The sequence below is a fragment of the Dipodomys merriami genome, unplaced genomic scaffold, assembly GCF_024711535.1.
Source record: "Dipodomys merriami isolate MVZ:Mamm:240054 unplaced genomic scaffold, mDipMer1.0.p SCAF_1250, whole genome shotgun sequence".
NCBI lineage: Eukaryota > Metazoa > Chordata > Mammalia > Rodentia > Heteromyidae > Dipodomys > Dipodomys merriami.
Genome location: NW_027202550.1, coordinates 101474 through 126546, shown reverse-complemented (window position 1 = coordinate 126546; position 25073 = coordinate 101474). Strand labels below are relative to the sequence as shown.

At 39.8% G+C, this 25073-nt stretch overlaps 1 long non-coding RNA gene across 1 annotated transcript; it reads left to right on the top strand.

Moving 5' to 3' along the window:
* The first annotated feature begins 10688 nt into the window (after positions 1–10688).
* Positions 10689–16939, top strand: LOC138824104 (uncharacterized). Its single transcript, XR_011370993.1, has 3 exons — positions 10689–10963; positions 14541–14651; positions 16803–16939. It is a non-coding gene; the product is annotated as an uncharacterized lncRNA (long non-coding RNA).
* Positions 16940–25073: the final 8134 nt, after the last annotated feature.

Here is a 25073-nt window from a genome sequence, read left to right as displayed (position 1 = left end):
TCCTCAAAAGGAACCTAGAAAACACTCAAAATCAAATGAAATTCAAGTACATTAGCCTGGGTGAGCATGAGGCAAATTAGGGGACCACAGGTCAGAGGCAAACAGGAGCACAGGACAGCAATTTTACCATCCTTGCTAACCACAAGTGAGGCCAAAAAGAGATCCTGATGCTGCATTAAGAAATCATTGCCATGAAAAAGGAGCTGGACCTCATATAAGAATGTATTAGGCTGAAGTGCATGTCAATTATCAGCTTTGAAATGTGTCACCAGAAATTCAAAGCAAAAGAGAAAGAAGGAAAGGGTAGTTAGCAGAGAAGATGGGGAAGTGCTGTGTCATAGAAGATGAGGCCAAGAAAAGTGAAAAGGAAAATATCAGGCCCAAGTTCTCAATTATTAACTAATGCCCTAGGAATAAATTGGAAGTTACAATCCATTTATAAGCCTCACAGTTCAAGCACTAGAAAGAATGAATATGACCTTAAAGGAAACTTTAACTAAATTAAATACAGAAACTGGCAATAGCTAGGTAAGCCTCCTCCTCTTCACTCTCCTTTAAGCAAGATGTAGCCCATATGTTAATGGATTCAATCCCTTGAAATACTTTAGTGTAGAACACCCCCTTGGGCTCCTAAAATTAGGAAGGCTATATTAACAGAAATGTCTAACTACAATCTGCAGGTTTTACAACATATTCTTTTATGTACTTATCCTTTGGTAACCAAGGCCCAACGGCCGGATAAGAAAAAGTCCAACTGAAGGGGAGGGACCAAGAAAGTGATGGAACAGCAGGGAAACACCACAGCTCTCTCCAACCAAATACTGAGTTTGGATTTCAATGCTCTGTTTCTCCAAGTGACCCACAACAAAAGGCAATTACTCAGAGAGATAAAGGAAGTGCAAAAAGAAAAGGGAAAAACCTACAGAGACAGTAAAGTGGGAAGACCCTTCCCCCACCCTTTGTTGGTGATGGCGCTCCATGTTGCTCAGCTTAAGTGATGGGGTTTTGTGCCAAGCTGCTTAAGTGCCCCGGGACTGGACCCTATGAGGACCACACACCCACAAGCATCCCAAGTCTCCCAGGAGATTCCCAAGAGCTGGGCCAACCCAGAATATACAAACAGAAATCTCAGAAGGCAGAGCTGGAAGAAAGACTCCCCTCACCCTCCCTGGTACAGCGCCTCTGCCTGGCTGGTACAAGTAGCCCATCCCAGTCAGGAGCAGTAACAGCTGTCAACAGTGGCAAATGACCCTAGTCTCTCAGGGTGGCACCTCTGTCCTGCTGGTGTAAATAGCCTAGCCTAACCTGGAACAGCAGCAGCAGCTGGCAGTGCTGGCAAACCACCCAGAATTGGGGCACAATGCCTCTTGGCACTTGCCCAGACCAGCCTGGGGCGGCAGCGGTGGCTGAGGTGGGGACAGCTACAGTGAACAAGTCCAGACCTGTGGTGGTTTGTGCCTCTCCATACTGGCCTGCATAAGTGGCCCAGCCTAACCTGAGACAACAGCAGTGGTTAACACCTGACTTGTGGTGGGGTGCCTGGCTTGCATAAGTGGCCCAACTGATCCTGGGGCAGTGGCAGCAGCTGGGGTAGTGGCAACAGCTGTGGCAGCAGCAGTTTCATCAACAGTGGCAGCAAACAACTCTGGACCCGTAGTGGGTGTGGCACCTCTCCATACTGGTTTGCATAAGCAGCCCATGGTGGCAAAGGTGGTGAACAACCCTAGACCTGAAGCAGGGTGTGGTGCTGAGCAACCCCAGAAGAGAATCCCTGGGCTGGCTTTGAACCTGAATACACAGATCTGAGCCTCCTGAGTAGCTAGAATTAAAGGTATTCACACCAGTAGGGTCTTCCTCTTGCAACCCCCTTTTTCTAAAATAGATAATTTCTTAGTTCAAACATGGAATTTAAGCAAATACAAGAGGATCAACATAATACTCTGTATTCTATCTAAGCATAGTGGAATCTCCCAGACTTTCCTGCCTGGGCTGGATTTGAAACGTGATCCACACATCTCAGCCTCCTGAGGAGCTAGGAGGACAGGTGTGAGCCACCTGTGCCTGGATGATCTGGCCTTACACCACAGTGGAATAGGAGCCCCTGAAATCTTTTCTTTAATTTTCCTGTGCTAGTTTTGGGGCTTGAACTCAGGGTCTGGGCTCTGGTCTCTAAAAATTTTCCTTCAAGGTTACCACTTTATCATTTGTGCCACAGCTCCATTTCTAGATTTTGGTAGTTAATTGCCAAGAAGTGTCTCATTAACGTCCTCTCCTGAGCTCGCTTGACCCTCGATCTATATCTCAGTCTCCTGAGTAGGTAGGATTTACAGGGGCTGAGCCACTGGTGGAATTGGGCTAGAAGCTTTTCTAAAGCAGGAGTTTTTCCCTGCGTTTGCCCTGACTCCTCCATTCAAAGGAGGCCTGAGGGTCAGGAGTTGTAAAAACAGGTTTCCAGCTACAGGAAATGGCTTTGGGTCCTTGGTGAAAAGAAAAGCTAATCGTCCCCCAGTGCGCTATTCTGGGACCCCACCCTCTGCTCTGTGACTCAAGTCAACTTTGACCCAGACTTGAATATCCTGCCAGACTTTTCTGAAGCCATAACACCTTCATACCATTCATACCACCTGCGCTACAGCACACCTCAGGACTTTTGCCCATGCTATACTTTCTGCCTGAGGCTCTCTGTCCTGTACCCACATATTAGAACTACTGTGAAATTTTGGCACTGGGTATATCACATCCTGGAGAAAGTCTTTCCTTCCCTTCTCCATCTTTTTTTTTTAATATTGAGTTGCTAGACATGGAATTTGTGCAGGCTGACTGGCAAATGCTCTATATTGGTGTGTGTGTGTGTGTGTGTGTGTGTGTGTGTGTGTGTGTGTGTGTGTGTGTGTGTGTGTGTGTGTGTGTGTGCCAATCCTGGAGTTTGAATTCAGGGCCTGGATGCTATCCTATCCCTGAGGTTTTGTGCTCCAGGCTAGCACTGTACTACTTGAACAACAGCTCTTCTTCTGGCTTTTTGGGTGTTTAATTGGAGAAAAGTTTCTTAAATTGACTTTTCCGCTTGCAATTAGGATCCTTCCTCCTGAGTAGCTTACAGGGGTGAGCCACCAGCACTGCCCTCTACCCTACCTCTTACCTATAACCTCGGCCCTCCTCTGAGTCCGAGAAGAATATGTCTCACCAGGCTCAATTTTTTTTGCCCAGTCTTGGTGCGTGAACTCAAAGCTCATACTTGGGAGAGACTCTAAACATGTGAAGACTGTGACAAATGTTTCCATTTAATTATGTATCATGTTTCAACACTTAATATAATGTTAATGAAAAATGAGTCAATGTCTTAAATTTTTGTGTATAATTTTATAATAGATGTGCAAAATATAATGTGTATAATAATACTAAATACAACAATCAATAAATGAATCAAGGAAAAATACAATACAAAATCAATAATAAAATTATAATCTGAAATTAACATACTTATATAAGTATATATCATGTATTACACATGTATAGAAATATTTCTTCCATTGCAGGGCCATCATTCAAGCCCTGGGAACTCTATCCTGAATTTGTTTTCCTCAAGGACAATGAGCTTCACATTCACCCATGGTACAAAAGAGTTACCTGGATGGTGAGCTCAAAAACTAGTAATGACAGAAATACTGGCCCCAGTTCCAAGACAGTGACTTAATTTTTTTAATGGAAGCAGTTATGATTATTCAGTTCCATACTGAGCATTAAAAAAATAGTGTAGAGTTTTGTACAGCTATTCAAACATCCTGCCCTTACTTCCAAAGTGCTTCTCTAAGAACTACATTGTTTCTCCTTTTTTGTATGTTTTTTATTGTAAAAATGTTCTACAGAGGGGTTACAGTTCCAGGAGCAAGGTAATGAGTACATTTCCTATTGAGCATTGTTTACTCCTCCTGTGTTTTTCCCCTATCATCCCTTCCCTCCGATCTCCACAACTACATCCCCCTGTTGAGGTCACTGACTTAGTTTTTCATTTTTGGTTGGCACAAGGCTTGAACTCAAGTAATGGCAACTCTTCGCTCACATTGCTACAGATTTACCAAGACCCTGAGTTCAAATCCCAGGCTTTAAATTAAAACTTGCAGAAATTCCAAACTAGGGAGCTTTATTTTTTTAATTTAGTTAAATAATTATACATATATATACATATACATATGTGTGTGTATATATATATATTGATTTTGGCCAAGCATGGGGCTTGAACACAGGTCATGGAAATTCTACTTCAGCTTGGATATGCCTCAGCTGGGGTACAGTCTCTGGACCCATGGCCGATCCTGGGCCAAGAGGGCTTTCAGGAAGAAAAAATCGTTGGAAAGCACAAAAAGTGGTGAGCTGCAGAGAGCTGGGGTTTTATGATTGTTTTTCTTTGAACAGTGACCATCCTGGGTCTGAATGACAAAGCTGCAAAGTGGACCTGAACTGCCATTGCTGGTGGCTGGCAGGCTATCAATGAAGCCATAGGCCAACCTGTCAACATAGTCCCTGGGTGAAATCGTAGTTCTGACATCAATCACAGGAGATCACAAGAGACTCATTCTTATGCATAAGAATACTGATTGAAAGAGTAGTTTATTCATCAGTCTACTCTAAAGTTGGATGCAGTAATCCTAGAATGCTGATTGAGCTTAATTAATAGTTTATTAAGCATGAAAAGATCAATATTCCTTCAATTGCGGTTTAATAAATACCTAAGAGTTGGTAGGAGCATAGTGGGTGTCATTCTATCATACATAGACGGCTATGGAACTCTTTACAAATATGTATATTTATTTGTATACCTCCGTCTGCCTATCCATGTATCCCTGTTTTGGCCAAACCTGGTGGTCGATCTCAGATCCTAGGAACCACTTGACATCTTCATTGGCAAGAGGCTGCCATGCTCAAACTCACCCAATCATGAATTGGGCCTGCTAGGCAGTAAGTTCAGATCCTGGCACTGCCAGGCATACTTGAGAACACATCTAACATCTAGATCTTATGTGACAGGATGTAAACAATGTAATAAATGCTATAGGTGTCATCAGAGTCAATAATATAAATTCTAAATAAATGAATGACACAAGAAATAAAATAAATAACCACACCAAACACAATATGGACTGAACATCTGTAAGGAAGTAAAAATACTATCTTTAAAATATATATAAGGAGGGCTGGGAAGGTGGCTCAGTGGTAGAGCTCCTGCCTTGCATGCATGAGGCCCTGGGCTCAATTCCTCAGCACCACATAAGCAGAAAAAAAAGCCGGCAGTGGCGCTGTGGCTCAAGTGGTAGAGCACTAACCTTGAGATGATGAACTGAGGGACAGCGCCCAGGCCCAGAGTTTAGGCCCACAAGTGGCCCCCCAAAAAATTATATACGGAGAATCTTTTCTATGCCTGAGGCTTGAATTCAGTCCCCCTATGTGGAGGGAATGGCGGGAGATCTTGAGGTACTAGTTTCTGGCCTGGGAAGAGTCATGGAATGTGATTGATCTCATCCTTGAATGAGTAGTTTGTGCATGATGCAAGTAGGAAATGATAGGCAAGACTCATGGAGTATCGATTATTTGTAAAGAAGTTGATGAAGCATGACAATAATCATCACAGTCATGAAATGGAGGCATCAGTAAAGATCCAAGAATCTGTATTCACACAGATTGGATTCCACCACAGGTTACCATCTCTCCTACTCTATACATGCATACTACCTTCAGCTTATGAATGGATGACTGCTGTGCTCACTGCTCTCCCCTGGGAGGGGGGCTCAATCGCAGGTTCCAAAGGCTGGTGTGCTCATGTGGACAAATTCGCCAGTTGGTCCTGCTAGGCACCGAGTTCAGATTCCCTGCCCTGCCAAAATATTTATCTTGATGTCAGAAGTCAATCATTGCACCTGTTTTCTTTCTGTGCAAGTCCTGGATCTCAGCTAGGATGGACAATGCTTGATCCACCCTGTGGCCTTGGGAATAAGTTGTTATCCATGTCAGCCCAGTTATTCCTGTCATCATATACTCAAGAAAATACACAATACACCCATGAATAGCATACAAAATAAAGAGAATACCTACACTCAATGAACGATGCAGTCCACACACGGATGTGAATATACATCCCATGTTTCAATGATCATTGAGGACTATGTTGGCCTCCCTGGGGCTCGATCTCAGTTCCTGGGAATGGCCCAGCTCCTTAGTGGCTCACAGTCTGGTGTGATCACGTGGACCCATTGGGCAGTTTGGCCTCCCAGGCCCAAAGTTTGAGTCCCAGCACTGCCAAAAATTCACCCTGATGTAAGAAGCCAGTCGTTGCACTTGTTTTCCTGTACTGTGCAAGTTCTGGGGCTCAGCTAGGAAGGAGAATGTATATGCAACTCTATACTCATGGGAATAGGTTGTCATCCAGTTCACCACAGTTATTTTTGTCATCCTATACTCAAGGAAATACACAATACATCAATGAATAAGACACAAAACAAAGAGAATGACTACACCAAATGCAAGATGCCGCCCACCCATGTTTGGAAATATAGATCCTCTATTTAATTATGAATTTATGACTATATTGGCCCCCACCAGGGCTCCATCTCAGGTCCCAGGAATGGCCTAGTTCCTTAGTGGCTCAAAGCCTGATGTGCTCACCATGACCCATTCACCAATTGGGCCTGCTAGGTTTGAGTTCAAATTCCTGCACTACCAAACGATTTATTTTGATGTGAGAAGCCTAAGGTGGCACAGGTTTTCCTGTCCTGTGAATGTCCTGGGTCTCATTGAGGATGGGGAATGCTATATAGGCTACTCTTAGCCATGGGAATAGGTTGTCATCCATGTCAGCACAGTTATATCTGTCACCCCATACACAATAAAATACACAATACATCCATGAAAAAGACACAAAATAGAAAGAATAACTACACTGAATGCAAGATGCATACCACACCTGTAAGTAAAGAAAAATCTTATGTTTTAAAAAGGTGGGCTTGTTATTTTGTCCAGTGCTGGGGCTTCAAATCAGGCCCTGCAACAGGCCTGACATTCTACTCTTCAAAGATGGTGAGCTTCCCCTTCTTCCACAGTGCAACAGAATTACCCAGACCTGAGCTAAAAATCCCAGCACTGACAAAAGATTCATATTGATGTCAGAAACTAAAAATCCCAGCACTGACAAAAGATTCATACTGATGTCAGAAGCCAGTCGTTGTGACTTTTATCCTCTCCTGTGAAAGTCCTGGGTCACAAATATGATGGAGAATGCATGGACAACACTGTAACCTTGGTAACTGTTAGGTTTTTAAAAAGAGGTAGCCGAGTAAGAACAGCACCAGCACGCATGTGGTATTCAGATAAGGGGTAGGTTTATTCAGTAGACCTGCTGGGACCAGGCAAGGTTGGCACTCCACGTGGCTGGGAAAGGCCTGGGAATGAGAGAAAGCTAGGAAGAGAGGAAAGAGAGAGAAAAGAGCAGAGAGAGGGGTAAGAACAGTAGGACTCATGTGGTATTCAGGTAAGGGGTAGACCTGCTGGGACCAGGCAAGGTTGGCACTCCACGTGGCTGGGAAAGAGAGAGAGCAAGAGAGCAAGAGAGCAAGAAAAGAGCAGCAAGAGCTAGAAAGAACAGAAAGAGAAAAAAGGGAAAGTGTGGGCCTGGGCTAGCCCTTATGTAGGGTATGGGTGGGGCAAGGTGTGGCCACATCAAATTCAGATGTGACCTCAGTGGATGCAGATGTGACCTCTTCCCGGTGTCCCAGTTGCCTAGGTAACGCAGGTACTGGGTGGAGACTTTGCTGCGAGGAGGGTGGAGTCTGCTCGCCATCTAGGAGAGGACCTTACAGTAACGGGTTCTCATCCATGTCAGCACTGTCATAGCAGTCACCATACTTATTAAAATACACAATACCTCCATGAATTAGAGACAAAATAAGGAGAATAAATGCACTGAACCCAAGATGCTAACCAAACATATATGTCAATATAGATCCTTTGTTTAAATTATGAATTTCTGACTATAGTGGACCACCCTGGGGATCAATGTCAGATTCTGGGATTGGCCACACTCCTTAGTTGCTCACAGGTTCATATGATCACCTTGAATGATTGGCCAATTTGTTTTGCTCTGCCCTGAGTTCAGATACCAGCACTATCAACAAGTGGATCGTGGAGTAAGAAGGAGAGTGTGAAACTTTTTTTCCTTTTCTCTGAGAATCCTGGGGGTAAGGCATGAGAGAGAACATTTCTACAAATCTAGATGTTCTGTGATAGGTTGTCATCAATGTAATGAACACATTGAGTACATAAATGAATAAAACAGAAGATACAAGGAACAACCCCACCAAACATGTATGGACTGAACATCTATAGGTAAGTATAAATCCTATTTTTACAATATATAGAAATAGTATGATTTCCTGGTCTGGATCTTGAATTCAGGACTAGTGAACAGACCTGACTTTTTTATTTTCATGAAAGGTGATCTTCCCCTTTATGCACATTGCTGCAGATTTACCCAGAGCCTGAGTTACAATCCAAAGCCTGTAAGAATAAACTGTGTGAATTGCATGCCAGGGAGTTAATTTTTTTCTCAGCATGGGTCTTGAACTCAGGTCGTGGCAACACTGCCTCAGCTTTGATCACACTAGGATGGGGTGCAGCCACTGGACACACAGGTGCTTCTGGGATTCTACACCCCCACGTGTTGCAAGGAAAACAATGCACAGAAAAAATGTGGCCTTTTATATTTTCTTCCTTTGCACAGTGACCCTACTGGGTCTGAATGACACTGTTGCAAAGGGTACTTCACCTTGCATTTCTGAAGGCTGGCAGACAATCAAGAAAGCCATAGGCCCACGTGGCAACATAGGCCCTCATTTCAAATCCCCATACTGACACCAACCAATGGCAGGAAGTACTAAGAAACTGGTTCCCATCCAAAGGCATAACACTGGAATTTTGTCAATGTCACAGTTGAATGAGTTGATCGTGAATGATGATCCTATAAAATTATACAGCATCATTTCAGAAGGCTGATTGATTTTATTTAATATTTATGAAGCATTAAAAGAAAATTATTACTTACAGGAACACAATAATTTCAGGACACTGAGTGCTTTCATTAATATTTTAAGGATGAAAACAATAACATTAATTACATGGACGCATAATAAATACGCAGGAATTGGTAGGAATATAGTCTATATAACTGAATAATGTATAAACATCTCTGGCACTCTATAAACACACACACACACACACACACATATATGCCATCTACATGTCAATCTGTTCTTCTTTGATTAACCCCAGGGGTTCTCAGGTCCTGGGAACAACCTGCACCTCAATTTCCCCCAGGATGGCATGTTTGCACTCACCCATTCAAGAATTTGGCCTTGTAGGCCATGAGTTCAGATGTCAGTACTCCCAAACAATGAATCGTGGAGTAAGAGGATGATGGTGACACATGGATTCCTTTACTGTGCATCTTCTGTGTGTCAGGTATGAAGTGGAATACATCTGTAGACCTATATCCTATGTAGTCAATGTTTTATGTGCTATAATAGTCAATACAATAAATGGTCAATACATGAATAAAACAAAAAATAAAATAACTACACTGAATGCAATACAGAGTCAACATATGTATAAGAATATAAAACATATATGTAATTTGTACATGAATAGGGTGTTTTCTAGTGCTGGTGATCATTTTCAAGCCTAAGGAACAAACTTGAATTTTTTGACTTTAAGGAAGCAAGCTTCCCCTTCCCACACAGTGCAACAGAGGTACCCAGACTATGAGTTCCAATCCCAGTCCTGGTAGAAAAAACTCACCTTTATAGTATTTGAGGCCCAATTCTTAGGTATTTCATTATGCCTCCATTTGATGAATGTGATTGCTTAAATGCTTAATAAAATATTAACTAAAATCAATCAGTGTCGTGTAATATAAGTGTGTATAATTTTATCCTAGAATCATTCAAGAACTGTTCATTCAATCATGACTTACATCACATTACATTGGTAATCATATGGATAGGAACAAGTTTCTTAGGATCTCCTACCATTTGGAGGTGGCACGACCAGGATTTGAATTGTGGGCTCCAGCTCCCACCACTTCAACCCGAGGATCGGGAATTCACCAGTCTGTCCAAGAACATCAACAAGGCCAATGATTAGGCAGGCACCAGTGGATCTCAGCAGTCCTTCTTGATACTTACAAGGCTGTGAATAGAGGATCATGGTCAAAGTCACCCTAAGCAGGAAAATCCTTGAGACCCCTGTCCAACTTCAGTGCCAACAAAGCCAGAAACCTTGTGGTTCTAGTGTAGAGGACCTGCCTTGAGCAAAAGCAGCTCATGAACTGTGCCCAGATCCTAAGTTCAAAGTCTGGGACTGGCAACAAACAGAACTATACAGCAATCTGTGTAGCCATCCAGTTAAAGCAGGTCACCCTCTTCTCTCCAACTGAATTGGAGAGAATTTCCTGGGAAAAAGGCTGGGAGAACCACTGTCATCTTGACTCCGCCCATGCTGCTTGCTTCACAGGATTCTGGCCACACCCCCATTCTTTCATGCTTCTTTCTGACCAATGGGATACAAGAATGGTGGCCACGCCCACATTCCATGTTGCCAGGTAGCACTGGGATTCCCTCTGTTAGTTTACACCACTACCAGCAGTTCAAGAAGGTAGAAGGGGCTGAGTCCTGAGGAATAGACTCGAGGTGACTTTGGAGTATAGTAGAAAACTGATGCTCGCACCCCACCTGGCCCCTCCCCTCCCTTCACATGGTGCCAGGTTTCAAACCTCAGGAAAGGCTGTGCTGCCAGCAGGCCTAAATCCCCGACCTGGTCCCTGCCCCTAGTCTTCTGCTCTGGGCCCATGTGTCCGCGATGCTGCCTCCATTGCTGCTGCCCCAATTGGAGCAGCTGCCAACAGCTTCTCCCAGCAGCACAGGTGAGTTTCTGTCCCAACAACAACATACCCTGGGTCAAACACCCCTCTGGGGGCACCATGTCCACCCTGCTTGTTTCCTCTCCATGGCGCTGATGAGCCACCTTACTGTCTTGAGGATTTCTGAGATAGAAATTACAAATATGCTCAGGCTGGGCTGCATCACGGTCCTCCTGTGAAAGGTATGCTCCACCAGGCCTGGTCCTCTGTAATTGGGATGGTAGACATGTGGTGTCATGCTCAGTCATCGGTTAACATGGATTATCCTAAACTCAGTCCATAGCAGTGGATTCTTGACCACACGTGAAGCTCTTTGTAGGGCCTCAACCATTGGACCTCAGTCTCCTCACAGGACAGTTGTGAGGAAACAAGGGATTTATACAGAGCGATCTCTGGAAAAGAGAGGGAATGGCCTTCAGATAAGGTTTTAGCAATTCTGTGAGCATATGACAGGAAGATACCAGAAAGGGCTCAGGTGGGGCCTGTTATTAATCATGCAACAGGTGTGGGATTATGAACCAAAACATGGCTCTCTTTCATTACTACCCTATCCCAATGAGGAAGGGGATCCTTCACTTTGTTCAGTTTTGCAGCTGGGGAATCTGAGGCAAAGAGAAGCCAGATGACCTACTTATGACCTCAAGTTCACAGGAAACTCGGCCTGACTTCTCTACCATGCTCCCTAGGACAATGGGTGCTATTCAGTCCAGTTCTTGTGGTGGGAAGTCCACTTCTTTCAATCGTGGTTCTTGAACTCTAGGATTGGGCATTGTTCCCGAGCTCCTCAGCTCAAGGCTTGTGCTTTATCACTTGATCCCACAGTGTCACTTCCAGTTTTCTGGTGGTTCTTTGGAGATAAGATTCTCAAACACGTTCCTCCAGGGCTGTCTATGAACCATGATCCTCATATCTCAGCCTCCAGTGTAGTTAGGATTAGAGTTTTATGCCACTGGCACCTGATTTAAGTGTAATTCTGATTTTCTCTCTCTCCCTCTCTCCCTCTCTCCCTCTCTCCCTCTCTCCCTATCACCAACTCTCCCTCCCTCCCTCTCTTCCTCTCTCCCTCTCCCTCTCTCTCTCTCTCTCTCTCTCTCTCTCTCTCTCTCTCTCTCTCTCTCTCTCTCTCTCTCTCTCTCTCACTGTAGCTCTCAGGAACGGGTAGAATGGGTGCTGTAGGAGGTGGGCCAACGTCCCCAGGTAGCTGGAACCCAACATGGCCCACTCATTCTGGAGTTGGGCTGTGGGTAGGGAGCTGTCTCGTTCAGCATGTTGATACATGTCCATGAGACCAGCCCTCTGAGCCCTTGCAAGACTGTCAGGGTTATTCATTTTCCATCTAGCCTTACTGGATTTTTTATATTGTATTCTTTTCTACATTATTTTCTAGCACCTGGCCAATATTATGGTACATAGTTACAGAATGAAAATGTAATGTTAACTTAAGAAAGTCATTTAGGGATCTGGGAATGTGGCTTCATGATATGATGATTGCCTAGCATGCATGAAACCCTGAATTCAATTCCTCAGTACCACATAAACAGAAAAACACTGGAAATGGTGCTGTGCCTCAAGTGGTACAGTGATTGCCTTGAGCAAAAAAGGAAAAAAAAAACCCAAAGCAAAAAACATTTAATTAGTAAATGCAAAATAAAGAACCCCTACTTGGAATATGTAATTGCTCCTGCCATACTGACACCTGACAATAGTCCATAATTCATGTACTTTTTCTTATATTAGGATATTGTGTTGAAAAAAAGTTTTGTTCATTAGGTCAGAGCAATTAATATCTTGAATGTGCTTAGATGTCAGGTGAAGATTAATTCTGGAAATTCAAAGATTCCAGGTTTTTGAATGGTCTCTGCTAATCACAATGAGAAGGGTAGTCTAAGTGAGATTTGGAAATCTTTTTGTTTATTCATGGCACCACAACTGCAGAGGCAAATTAACAGTTGTGACAGAAGAGAAGGAATAACTCCAGAGGTAATGAATAAATGATAGTTACTAACATATACCAGAAACGTTTATAGAGAACCATTTTTGGTTATTGAACAAGTAGTTATCAACTAGTCTTATTCCGCATTACCTTTAGCATTCTAAATCTCTTAGGCTACTTCTTAATCTCTGTGTAATACATGTATCTCCTTCTGTGCTGTTTTTTCTTACCTTAACTTCTTTGCTTTCTAAAAATCTCAGTCTTTCTACATTTCTCTTTGAACATTTCCTGATACTAAATACACCTACACAGACGGCAGAGAATGCTAACTAAGGGTCCCATAGCTCATGAGTCATTAATGAAACAACATGGAAAAGGAGGACATATTTATTGTTACCTCAAATTTTCTGAAAAGCTGCAATGCCATCATTTGATTCAAATTTCCATTATTTGTCTACATAGTGTCATTCAGTGCACATAAATGCAAATATGAGCTGGGTGCTGGTGGATCACGCCTGGAATCCTAGCTATTCAGGAAACCAGAGAATTGTGGATCAAAGCCAGCCTGGTCAGGAATGTCCATGAGACACTTATATTCAATTAACCACCTGAAACCCAGAAGTGGTGCTGTAGCTTAAGCGGTAGAGCACTCAATTTGAGCTGAAGAGCTGTGGGAGTGCGCCCAGGATCAGAGTTCAAGCCCCACAACCAACAAAAAGTGCAAATATTACCTTAAGTTTCCCCAAAAGGAAGGACAAGATCAATAATCTTCCCAAGCAGAAAAAATAATCTTAGAATGATTCAGTGCACCTACTTTTGCTGAGTTATTTAAGTTATGGCTTCTTTGCTAGACATATTGTCTTCCTTTAAAAATTGTCAAATACTAGCTTTACAATAAACTTCGTCTAATATTTTTTGTTTCAAAAGAGAAGTCTATACAGTTGATGTCACTTAGCTTTCTTACTATCTTAATTCAAAGCCAAACCAGGCAGGAGAGTATGTCAAACTCTTATCGCAAATTGAACACCAAAAAACCAGAAGTGGAGTTTTGGCTCAAACAGTAGATTACTAGCTTTTGGGGTAGGTGGGCAGGATCCAGGGACAGGATCCAGCCTCTGGGTTCAAGCCCCAGGACTAGCACAAACTAAACAAACAAGCAAATAAAAATCCCAGATTTTTCTTTGGGGCCCTCCTTAAAGGTGAACTGGTCAGAGTAGAGTCTTCTTTTGCTGATCATATTGACTGGATCCTGCTTTTTTGGAATCCTTGTTGCTCTGCAGAACTCAGAACCAGATCAAAGGAATTGATAACTGACTCCTGCATCGAGAATCATCTCAGGGGTGAAATATCCATCTATAAGACACTTTAAACCCTCTATGTCTTTGTTGCTTTGCAGGAGAACACTTTTAAAACAATGTTATTTCCTTTTGTTTTATACTGGCCTTCAAATGGTACATTATTTCTTTTTGTAACACTATGAACTAGAAGTTCACAGAAAAAAATTATATGAGTAAAGAACACACTCAAAAAGCCAGGGACAGAGTTTCCTTCAAGCCTTGGGATACTTTTCTTGTACAGTAAAAAGGAAAGCACAAGGTAACTTGAACTTTGTTTTTCCTCTATGTTCCATTCCTCTCCTGGGGTCAGTTTCCACATCCAGTAACAGTTACTTCCAGTAACAATCGATGGTGCTGCTTGAGGTATAGTGAATGTTTTCTGGCTTCACTGCAAGAAGACTAGAACACCTATGGACCTGAGGTAAAATGTATTTCAGAGAAAATTTAGTAAAGAGAAAATATGAAATTTATATTGCTTATAAATATATTATACATGAGTACATTGAGTTCAAACTTTGTAAGTTCTCTGTAAGTTAAGGCGAATTTTAAATAGGAAGAAGGTTTTCAGAACATTCTTTTTGTGACTGTACGAGCTGTTCATTATTTCCCAAGTGTGCATGAGCTAACAGTAAGGAAACAATAGCAATAATAGGAGAAAGAGAAGTTCTGTGTTTAAGTATAAGGGTTACATACAGTATAGAAGACTACAAATAAGCAACATTGAAACAATAAAGCCAAGTCCAGTATGTAGATTTATGAGAGTGATATACAGAAAGCAAGAACCCTATGTGGAACATGAAGTATGAGGCCACTCCCATTCTAAATCATGCTTGCTAATCATGCAACTTTGTAGAAAGTACAATGGAAGAATAATTCTGTTTTCAATGAAAGTCAGATATAAAAGCATGGATTTAATTGGAAAAATGTCCATCTTGTGAGAGCAGGGATTATGCTAGCAATAAACTGGTGTCTAAGATCTCATTTCTTTTTTTTCTTTACACACACACACAGACACACAGACACACAGACACAAACACACACACACACACACACACACACACACACACACACACACACACACACACACACACACATATATATATATATATATATATATATATTTGTTGGCGGTGATCTTGGGACTTGAACTCTGGGCCTGCGAGCAGTCTCTCTGCTATTCAGCTCAAGCTAATGCTCTACCACTTGATCCACAGTGCCAATTCCAGTTTTCTTTTAGTTAATTTGAGAAAAGAATCGCTGGGACTTTCCTACCGGAGCTGGTTTTGAACCTCAATCCTCATATGCCACCATAACCCAGCTTATGATCACATTCCTAACAGTGTACACTCAAGATGTGTAATGTGTCTGTTCATCTATCTTTATAAGAATTCTTTAGTTAGGGCTGAAAGGTGTCTCAGAGGTACAGAGCTTGCCTCGCATGCATGAGGCCCTTGGTTCGATTCCTCAGTACCACTTAAGCAAAAAAGAAAAAAGCCAAAATTGGCGCTGTGACTCAAGTGGTAGAGGGCTAGCCGTGAGCTGAATTGCTGAGGGACAGAGCCCAGGACCAGAGTTCAGGCACCATGACCAGACACCCCACCAAAACAAAAAAAAAGAATTCTTGAGTTAAAAATATGGGCTACAGCTTAGACATTACTCTCACAAAAATGTTTGTCGTTTAAAAGTTGATACTCCTGGAGAAATAAAACCTAAGAATGTAAAGGAGTCTGGGAAGTTCTATTGGCATCCAGCCTGGGCAGAACACTCTTTGCAACAGTATATAAAATTAAGCAGTCAAAATCTGGATTGGAAGAATGGCTCAATTGATGGAATATCAGTCATGAGCAAGATTGCTTAATAAAAGCTTGAGGCTTTTGCATATATTCATACAGACATACACATACACCCAGAGGCACTTATATATGCACACACAAATACACAAATGAAACAACTCTCAGAATGTGTAGAAAAGTTACAAAACAATAAATATATATCCTGAACAAGACTAGAATCAAGTGATAATTTTTAATATTTGAAAGTCCTCAAATGAACTTCCTTCAAATAAGTTTGAGAATATAACATTGGTATAACAGAGATAGTAAGAATCAATAATCATTATTAAAGGGATCAGATCCATGGAGGAATGAATCAGAGATCTGGCAGGTGCATCTGAAAATGTTCATATCCTGTATCAAATGTTAGAACATCTTTGAAAATAGTAGATAAAGTTTAAGCAGTCACTCTGGTGTATAATATCACTGGAGAAGTTCAGAATTGGTAGTCTATATCTAGATTAAATAAACCAAGAAACTATGGCAGGGCAATGTGATACAAGCTTAGAATTCTAGCACTGAGATTAAGACAGGAGATTAGAGAATGGAATTACATATTGATACCTTCCCTGGACCAAGGTGTATAATTTTGTCTTAATAAAACAAAACAAACAAGAAAGGAATACATAGTTGGACATTTGGGCTAATTTTGTCATTATGTTTTGAGAAGTCAAATTTCCTGTTGAAATGCAACTCATACTTAATCCTCACTTGTGTTTTAAATTCTCTCTTCATTACAGAACATTCCTAGATGCAAAATGACTCGTGATTCCCATCCAAAATTTGAAAAAATAAGTTATCATCATTCTGTTGTAACCCAAAGAAATGATGAAGAATTACACAAGCTTAAGCTTGGAAAAATAGCAAAGTTCGTCTAATGAAGGATTTTGAAGATCTTGCTAAATTAGAATTTAGATTTAAAATATTTTGGTTTTGTTTGTAATTTTATATTCTATAGGATTCTACAAAATTGTTTTTAAGTAGAGGGTTTAATTGACATTCACAAATGATTTTGCATTCTATGTGCCTAGAATATTCTTTCAAAAACTTAGTTAATAGATAATTCCAACAGTTCATGTATGAAATGATAATGTGAATGTTGTAGACAGAGTTGCCAACAAATTGATGACATTAATTTATGAATTTAGAATAAGAGAATTTTTTGGAGTCTTTGGTATAACATGGTATGAAGAGTATAATCGTGTGACATCTTCTTTCTTCTACCTGTATGTAACACAGGAAGCAATTTCCTTAATTATTTGCTACTGTATACAGTGAGAAAAATGTTACGTTTGGGGTTTGATTTTATTTTTGTTTTTGTTTTATTGGTTTGTCCTAGGGCTTTTACTCTGGGCCTGGACACTGTCTCTGAGCCTGTTTATGCTCAAGGCTCGTGCCCTACCACTTCAACCTCAGTGCCACTTGCATCTGGCTTTTGCTGAGAAGTTTATTGGAGATAAGAATCTAGGAAATATTCTTGCCTGGGTGGGCTTTCAACTGTAATCTTCCAATCTTAGCATCCAGAATTTATATAATAGCTAAAAATTATAAATATAAGTAATATTTGCAAATGTTCTGATCTCAAAAATACCAGTGGGGGGAAAATGATGCAACCCAGTTTTTTGTGGTGTTCTTACCAGAACATGAATCGCATCACATTAGCAGAGTTGTATTTTTTCACAATAGAGATAAGCTATTCATCATATGAATTAAGGGAAGTTTGAGATGCACCCTAAAAGTTGGAGAATTTTGGGCTAGGATGACTCTATATCATAAATATTGGTATTGGTGGTCATAAAAATAATAGCTTATTGTGATAAACAATTGGTTAATCTTGAAGAATTAATTATTACCGATGCTACATAGTTTTATCCTCTACCAGAACATGGTTATTTTTCTGTTGTCTCTCAATCTGTAACACCCCATTGGAAAATGCATCTATTGCAAAATTACATAACATGTAAGCCGGTATTGTTTTGAATCTCTCAGGTATGGAATCTTCAGAATTTGAAAATGAGTAATTACTAGTCATTGGAATGTTGACAAACACATATATTCTGTCTTCTTAACAAGTTATTTACTTTTTCAAGTTATTTGTTTCCATAGAATTAAACTGTTTTCACTTTTAGTATGAGAAAGTACTATATTTATTCTTTTTTCAAAATATTGGTAAGTATATTGTGAAAATATTGTCTAGTCGGATAGCATTCAAGTTGATGGTCCTCTGATTAAAAAGGGGTAATTAATTCAAATTAGACACCAAAAGTATGGAATTTTAAAAAGTTACTACATAAAGAGTACTATGTACTTTACCAATACAGTGAAATTTTATTTCATGCAGCTTATTTTTTAAATTTAATTTTATTGTCAAAGTGATGTACAGTGTGTTTACAGTAACTTTAAGGTAGTGAATACATAACTTTTCAAACTTGTTACCCCTTCCCTCATTTTCTTCACAGTTTTCCTTGACCCCAGTACCCCTCACAAGTTGTAATGTACATTTCCAACATATTGTCTTGTGAGTATTGCTATTGCATTGGTTTGCCTTTGTCCTTTGTCTCACCATTTTGTTCTTCCTCGTCCCTTCCCTAATTAAGGTAAATATATACACAATACACAGGCTACCAAAATCAAATACAGCAGGGAAAAAAGCATAGGGGAAAACCCCAAAAGAAAATGGAAATCACATAGTACATTAAAAACAACAATCGCAAATAATACTCTATGTTTCCATATCTTGGAGTTCATTTTGCTTATCATCAGATTATAAGGTTATATATATGCATAACAAAGCCACTGGAAAATAGTAGTTTCATGGACACTATATCATGAAAACAACATGTTAACTGTTTTTGATATTAAAGGTGGAGTTAGGATTGATGAACTTGTGGTTCTAATAAAGGAATTTCAAAAGAGTTTTAAAATTATGACAGGTTTGGCTGGGAAGGTGGCTCAGTGGTAAGAGTGCTTGCCCTGCATGCCTGAGGCCCTGGGTTCGATTCCTCAGCACCACATAAGCAAAAAGAAAAAAAAGCCGGAAGTGGTGCTGTGGATCAGGTGGTAGAGCGCTAGCCTTGAGCTGAAGAGCTGAGCTACAGCGCCCAGGCCCAGAGTTCAGGCCCCACGTCTGCACACCCCCCAAAACTGACAGGTAAATTTTAATTTGTTCAAACTTTTTAACAACTTAGCCTATTAGGAAAATTTAAAATTTCTTGGGAAAATAGGCTTTCATGCAAAATAATCAATGGAGACTTAACTGAGAGGGAGCAAAGTGGGTGAAGATGGCTCATGTTCATACTAAACAAACAAACCTCAGAACCCTTGGTATAAGACCTGTAGGTTCCCTTGAGAATTGTCCTTACCCAGGAAATCTACTCACTGTGTGAAACAAGGTTGTAGTGGAATTTAAATTCAACGTTCTTAAAAAAAAATCAAAATTTGTGTATTGACTTTAATTACCAAACAGTAATTCTCTGAAAAAGATAATTTGGGTCAAAATATTTAGGGAAAAAGTGCACTCAAAAATGTTTGTAATACATTCTACAATGTCTTTGCATGTGAAGCACTGAACTACAGAAAAAAACCTGATTGGATACTTGAAACCAATGATTTCACATTTCTTAGTAGCTCAAAAATATAATATCCTTATTAACGAGATAGTGAAGACTTCTCTTATTACATAAGCCAAAAAGTTTTGGGATCAGAAAAGAATTGAGCAAATTGAAAAGTCAAGAAAACGCGTTCTTAGAAGCCCTAGCTAAGCATATTGGCTTCAGCAGTGGAGGGAGGCCAAACTTTTTGATATATTGTCTTAATATTTTTGCTACCTAAAGTGATTTTACAGAGCCTATTTAGCTCACTACAATTTAGAATGGATTGAATGAAGACATGAAAATAAATTCCACATCCAAATAAAAGAGTTTTAAAAGAGAAACCATGAAGATGTAGCAGTGGGGAAGGATTTATAGTCCTTCACCTTCACTAGACTTGAAGCCAAGAATCTGTGATTAGTTGGAAATCACGCAAGAGCTAAGAGAAGGACAGAGACATAGGACATAGGAGCATTGTCATTTTGTAACAGACACTGTCATAAAAGGTATGGATAATTTAACTCTATTCTTTTCCATAAATCCTTCTGAGCAAATGCAAGACCAAGAGAATGATAATCTATTGAAATAATTTTTGAAAGAATAACTTCACTGATCCTGATATGGTATCTAAAGAGATTCTTAAGAGAGAAGATAAAAGTGAAGTATTCTTCGGTTTCTTCTAAGCATTTTGTTAGCAAAGTATATCTTTGAGGTTAGAAATGATTGAACCAAAAAGTGGTGGAGTACCCATGTTTTTTTTTAATTTTTATTTTATTTGTGAACGTACTGTACAGAGGGGTTACAATTACATGGGCAAGATAATGCATACATTTCTTACCAAGCATTGCAGCCTCCTCCTTTGTTTACCCTTTACCTCCCTTCCCAGCCTCCCACTCACCACCCACCCAATCCTTCCTCCCATCCCTCCACCCCCACCGACATTGTAAAGCTCATTTTTGACATGACAATTTGTACTTATTGTTGCAACAGGTCCACCTGAATCCTTAAACGACTCGTTTTTCCCCATCTCCTCCACAAGTTACACTGACATCAAATATATTGAAAGTGGGGGTTATACTGTGGGGGAGGGACATACAAAGCAACAAAGAAATAATCTTATAAATGCATTAGAAACACATGCATGAAACAAAAAAAAACATTAAAATACCTATCTAAGGATTCATTTTCCTAACATCACATTATCTGAATTTTTCCGCTTGACTCATACATATACTAGATATTGCAAATAAGGGAAACCATGGGACCTGTGTTACTTTGTTCCTGGCTTACTTCACTTACTATAATTTTTTCCAAGTTTTTCCATTTCCTAACAAATGGGCAATGCCATTCTTTCTGATGGAGGCATAGAATCCCATTGTGTATATATACCACATTTTCTTGATCCATTCATCTACTGAAGGGCATCTGGGTTGGTTCCATATCTTAGCTATGGTAAAAAATGCTGCAATATACATAGTTGTGCTGGTAGCTTTAGTGTGGTCTTGTTTGTCAACATTTGGGTAAATGCCCAAAAGTGGGATTGCTGGGTCATAGGGGAGCTCTATGTGAAGTTTTTTGAGGAACCTCCATACTTCTTTCCAAAGTGGTTGAGCAAGTTTACATTCCCACCAACAGTGAAGTAAGGTTCCCTTCTGTTCATATCCCCTCCAGCATCTGCTGTTGTTAGAGTTCTTGATTTTTGCCATTCTAACTGGAGTGAGGTGGTATCTCAATGTTGCTTTGATTTGCATTTCTTTTATGGCTAAGGATGTTGAGCATTTCTAAATGTGTCTATTGGCCATCCTTCTTTCTTCTTCAGAGAAGTTTCTCTTTAAGTCTTTAGCCCACTTATTTATTGGGCAGTTGTTTCTTTGAGGATTTGTTGTTGGGGGATTTAATATTTTGAGTTCCAAGTATATTTTAGATATGAGACCCTTGTAAATTGTATGGCTAGTGAATATCTTCTCCCAATCCGTGGGCTTTCTAGTGATCTGGCTAGCTATGTCCTTGGCCAGGCAGAAGCTCTGCAATTGCATGCAATCCCATTTGTCCAACCTTTTTTTGATTTTTTTTTGTGTTTCTGGGTCTCTATTAAGATAATTTAGGCCTGTGCCAAGGACACCTAGGGTTTCTCCTATTCCATCCTGTAATATTTTCAGAGGGTCTACTTTGACTCTGAGGTCTTTGATCCATTTGGAGTTGATTCTGTTGCAGGGTGATAAATAAGGATCTAGCTTTAGTTTTCTACAAGTAGTGGATGAATTTTGCCAGCACCATTTACTGAAGAGGCTGTCTTTCTTCCATTCTATTTTTCAGCTCCCTTATCGAAAATTAGATGGCTATGGGACTGTAGGTTCGTTTCTGTGTTTTCAATTCTATTCCGTTGGTCATCTTTTACGTTTTACTTCATCTTTCACTATTTGGATTCCCTTTAAATTTGCATCTTGTCTTAATGTCCCAGCTAGCATTCTAATACTAAGTAGTTGAAGAGGAGTGGAGAGAGCAGACATCCTTATCTCTTTCCTGAATTAATAAGAAATGGCTTTAACTTTTCACCATTAAGTATAATGCTGGCTGTAGGTTCATCAATTCTTAGAAGAAAGAAGAGCACTGGAGCAATATCAGTTCCAAATTTCAAACTATACTAAAAAGCCACAATAATAAGAAGAGCTTGGTACTGGCACAAGAACAGTTCTGAGGACCAATGAATAGGACTGAAGACTCAAAAATAAACACACTGACATATTGCAACCTAATCTTTGACAAGGGAGCTAAAAAAATAGAACGGAAGAAAAACAGCCTTTTCAGTAAATGATGCTGGTAAAATTGGTTATACACCTGTAGAAAACGAAAGCTAGATCCATATACATATTTATGTATCATATATATCATGCAGGGTGATATATATATATATATATATATATATATATTAATAGAGAACCACAAACAAAACAAATCAAAGAGAGGTTGGACAAATGGGATTGCATGAAACAGCAGAGCTTCTGCAAGGTAAAGTTCATAGACAGCAAGATCAATAAAAAGCCCACTTACTGGGAGAAGTTCTTCATGAGTCATAAAACAGACAAAGTCTTATATAGAAAATATACTTAAGACTCAAAATCATAAATACCCCAACAACACATCCTCAAAGGAACAACTGTCCAATATCTAAATTGGCTGAAGACTTAAAGAGAGACTTCTTTGAAGATGAAATAAAAAATGTCCATTAGACACCTGAAGAAGTATATATATATATATATATATATATATATATATATATATATATATATATATATATATATATATATATCTGTAATTTGGAGAGAGGAAGGGATATAGCAGAATGCTTAAATGGGGATTCAGGTTGACCATTGTGACAATGAGATGTACAGGACACTGTGCAGAAAATGAATTTACAATCTCAGGCAGGGGTCGAGGAGGGAGGAGTTGGAGATATGGGGAAGGAAAGGATGGTAGGAGAAAAACAAAGGAGGAGGTAAAAATGCTGTATAGGAAATGTACTCATTACCTAGTCCTGTAACTCTGAGCCCTCTGTACAATATTTTTACAATAAAAATATATTAAAAAAATCTCTGCCTGCTGTAGATTTCCAGTGCTTCCCTCGGAATTGCATTTTCTGCCTATTCTGGCTGTGTTTAGGTCCACCTGCACAATGGATCAGTAGTCTTCAAGGCATCTTGGTCTTCCAGTGGGACTTGGATTATCCAGTGGTGGTTGGAACCAGGCCAAGGACATGACAAAATCACTTCCAGGACATGCCTTCGTCATTACGCAGGCAACTAGGATTGCAAGCAGAATTTCTCTGAATTTGACTCCAGAAATCTATCAGTGAACCAAAAGGCAAGTCCACCAAACACGTCACTCTTCCCCCCCCCCATTTCCTCCGTTCTCCTTCCCTGGGAAAGTAGAAAATAATTTTGCATGTTTTGACACACACAGAAAATACCCACCATCTCCCCTGGTAAACTTGGTTTCAAGTCACTGAGTCATGTCAACGGATAATGCTGCATTCATTATTCTGGACAACATCTTCAGGTTGTTTGATGCCTTAATTTTTTGTTGTTGATGTTGTTGGTAGGGGTGCCTGAACTCTGGGTCTGGGTGCTGTCTCTAAGCTGTTCAGCTAAAGGCTACCGCACTACCACTTTAGCCACAGTGCCACTTCTAGTTTTTTCTGCTTATATGGTGCTGAAGAATTGAACCTAAGACCTCATGCATGCAATACAATGACTCTACCACTGAGTCTTCTTCCAGCCCTAATGATTTAATTCTTTAAAATTTATTTTTGTCAGTTATGGGCCTTGAATTCAGGGCTTGGGTATTAACATATCCCAGAGTTCTTTAGCTCAAGGGGAGCCCACTCCAAATTGAGCTACAGTGCCACTTCCTGTTTGGAGATAACTGACTCACAGACTTTCATGCCAGGATTTGCTTTGAACAGATGAATTTTTAAATTATATTTCTCCTAGGTGTTTATTGGAACATTACAGTTTTTCTGGAATTTAAAGTTTTCTGTAAACCTTTGTCTTCAAGTAATGCTACAGCATTAAATATTACATTTTGAAGCTATCCTTTAGCACATCCATTTTGAAATTATTATCTTAAGATGAAATTCTAATTCTTTGTAGTCACAAAGCATTAAAGTCCAAATGGGAAATATGCTAATTTCAGCAGCCTTAGCTCTCTTTCCTCTTTTTTTCTCTCCAGTATCTTTTCTTGTTTTGGAACAAGTGTCATGGACTGTCCAACCAAGCAAAAGGAAGATTATTCCATTAATTTAATAAAAAAGGAATCCAGCCTACCTGCATCTCAAGGGAACTTTGAGTATAATGTTAATCTAATAGTGGATTTTCAGTCATTTTGATAATTTTTTGTTTAACCACTCATTAAAGAGGTTCCAAAAGGCTAGATTCAAAAATCATGTTCTGCTTTCTAAGAATGTTTAATAAGCTAGCAATTCAACAAAGATTACATGGTGAAGAATTTCTCTTTTATCATAGCCCTTGCCACTGATCCCTTCCCTTCAAACTTGTAGCTTTGTTCAGTTTTCTTGTTCCAGCATTCATTTTGGTATTTGCTTCAGTAATATCCTTGTAGGATTTGACAATGAAATCCCATTTATTGTTAGAGAGCTCAATTCATATTGCCAAAGGCAGACTCATGAGCAGTTCATAAAGCATAAACTATTGAGAATCATTAACATGGTCATATGCAAATATTCCATAAATTAATATAATTACTACATATATGTGCATCTTCATATACTTTTAAAAATGCAAAATAGTTACATATATATGTCATAAAATAATTCAGATCACTGGTAGAAGAGATTAAGCTAAAATTTTTATTTATATCATCCCCAATATTTTGTGAAATTTTCTTTTCTCATTAACATTCACC